The 2,762-nt window shown below is 43.2% G+C and overlaps 1 pseudogene; it reads right to left on the bottom strand.

The window, feature by feature from the left end:
- Positions 1–322: 322 nt before the first annotated feature.
- Positions 323–2,762, bottom strand: part of LOC102768899 — a 27,695-nt pseudogene continuing 25,255 nt past the window's right edge.

Here is a 2,762-nt window from a genome sequence, read left to right as displayed (position 1 = left end):
GCCAAATAATCTTTTTCTTTAAAAAAAATTTTTTTAATTGATTTCAGAGAGGAAGGGAAAGGGAGAGAAAGATACAAACATCAATGATGAGAGAGAATCGTTGATCGACTGCCTCTTGCATACTCCCTACTGGGAATTCATCCCATAACCTGGGCATGTGCCCTTGACTGGAATCGAACCCGGGATCCTTCAGTCCACAGGCTGACACTCTATCCACTGAGCAAAACAAGCTAGGGCAAGAATCTTTTTCTTGCACTTGGTGTGTTAACTAATTCTTCAAGCGCTCACTGTTTTTGCCCTCAGAACTTTGCAGTCAGTTGCTTTACTCCCTGCTATAATGTGGATGCTGGGCCTGTGTGTTAGGGATTGTCTCTTCTTTTCTCTGTGCCTGGTCATGACTATGAGGCAACAATAAACTTTTGTGGCATGAAGTGGCACCTGAATCTTGTACCTTAGCAAGCCCAGAGTCTCATTTTTCTCTGCTCTGATATTCTTTGTGTGCAGCCCAAGAGGCCACCGCACTTCCCAGCCATCCACTTCGCTTAGTACTTTGGTACTTGGGAATCAAGCTGTGGGAGTAACTTTCTATCTGGCTTATGCCTGAAATGAAACAGGTGATGCTGGGAGTTTTAGAACATTTAGAATCTGAATCCACATCCATCTTTTCTGTGTAGTATGCAATCCAGTTTATCTTCTTACTCAAAATGGTGTTAACAACTTCACAATAAGTACTTTTTGAAAGCTTAGATCAAGGGCAATTCTGGCTTGCAATCAAATGGTATTTTTCAAAGCAGTCTTTATGGCCCCTTACTGATATGGTGTGCAGGAGATTTGATTGGTACTCTCAATATTCAGCTCAAAACAAACATGGCGGAAGGAGAGTGTTTCTTCGCCTGTTACCCGTTGACAAACACTGCAAATGTTGTCATCACAAACTGTTCCTCTTTATTCACAGTGCCTGTCCAGCTCAGCGCACCACCACAGCCATTCTGTGCATTGGGCTCCTGCCAGGACACATGCCTGGGTTGTGGGCTCGATCCCCAGTAGGGGGCATGCAGGAGGCAGCTGATCAATGTTTCTCTCTCATTGATGTTTATCTCTCTCTCCCTTTTGCTTCCTCTCTCTCTAAAGTCAATAAGAACATATTTTAAAATTATGTTAAGTTCAGACATAAAATTATATTAAGATAGACTTCAGCTAAAAAGAAGTGAAGAGGTTGACAAGTCCTCTCCTCAAAACACAGCTATGAAACTGAACAAAGTTTTTAAAATCACTTATTTCAGGGTGATGAGAATCTATAGGGCTTAGCAAACAGCAAATTGAAAACTGTATATTTGTTAAGGATCGCTGAACAATGGAAGTCTTCAATTGAAGAATGGGTGTTCTGGCCTAGGGCTTCCTCCTTCTACATCCTAATTTGTTGGAGCTGTTGTCCTATTAGGGTGGTTGTTAGGAACTCAGTTCCTTTATCCTGCTCCACTACACCAATTGTTGGGTCTGAGTTATCCCTTTGCCAGGGACTGGACCTCCTTGGATATGTGGTGTCAGAAGACAGAGAAGGCATGAGAAGTTGTGGGTATATAAGAGAGTCTTTATTGTAAAAGCCAGTGGCTATGTAGCTATTGCTAACAAGGGGCCATTAGACAAAACAGTTCTTCAAAGCAAAGTCCCTTATAGTAGCCACACACTGGCTAGGTAACAATACATCTTTCTCACACAACAGCAGCAGCCTCTGTACCTACAGCAGCCTCACATAACAGCAGTTTAACCTGATATAGGAGCAGCCCTCAGGCTCTACATAGCAGCCACACCTGAGCTGCCGGAGGGTCAGTAACAACTTTACACTACTTAGACAAGAGCGGCTTCTTTCCAAAAGAGTGACCTCAGTCTTTTGGGCTATAGAAGGGCACGCTTGTGAAGTGTACATAAGCAGATTATTGTGGCCTTGCTCTTGCAACTGTGTAAAGTCCTTGGACACCCTGAGTAAGATTCCCATACTCAGAGTGGCCTTAAGCATCCGGTGTACCCTGAAGAGGGTACCCGCAGTGGTGTTGGCTGTGAAAGCCAGTAGCTTTGCTGCAGCAAGAGGCTAACTTGATTTGGAGTAGTGGTTGGAAAACCCACACCCAGCAAATAGGAAATACCTGCAGCTCTTTTAGCTTTAGGTCTTGATAGGGGTTGAAGGCAGATAGGACAATGCAGAAATTTAACAGAGATAAATCCCACCCCCCAATTTTATTGAGATATAATTGACACACATCACTGTGTAAGTTTAAGGTGTATAGCATAATGGTTTGACTTACACATATGTATTGTAAAATAATTACTGCAATAAATTTAGTTAACATCTATCATCCTATCTAATAAAAGAGAAACATGGTAATTAGCCATACCTCCGCTACCCGTCCCATTGGCTAATCAGAGTGATATGCAAATTAACTGCCAGCCAAGATGGAGTCCGGCAGCCAGGCAGCTTGAAGCGAACATGAGGCTTTCTTGCTTCAGTGATGGAGGACTCCAACGTTCCCCGCCTGCCTCTGCCGGCCTCGGAGCTTGCAGTTTGAAACATTGTAACAAATATAGAAGCTAAACAAAACCCCAGAAACATGCTTTCAGCCAGCCGGGATCTCAGAGCTGGAGTTTATACATTGTTTCGATTATAGAACCGAAACAAACCAGATACCTACTTTCAGCAGCAGAGGCCTAACAGCTGGAGCCTCAGAGCTAAAGTAGGCCCAGAATTTAAAAAAAGAAAAAAAGAA

This window comes from Myotis davidii, unplaced genomic scaffold (assembly GCF_000327345.1).
Source record: "Myotis davidii unplaced genomic scaffold, ASM32734v1 scaffold176, whole genome shotgun sequence".
NCBI lineage: Eukaryota > Metazoa > Chordata > Mammalia > Chiroptera > Vespertilionidae > Myotis > Myotis davidii.
This window is presented reverse-complemented; position numbering and strand designations above follow the sequence as displayed.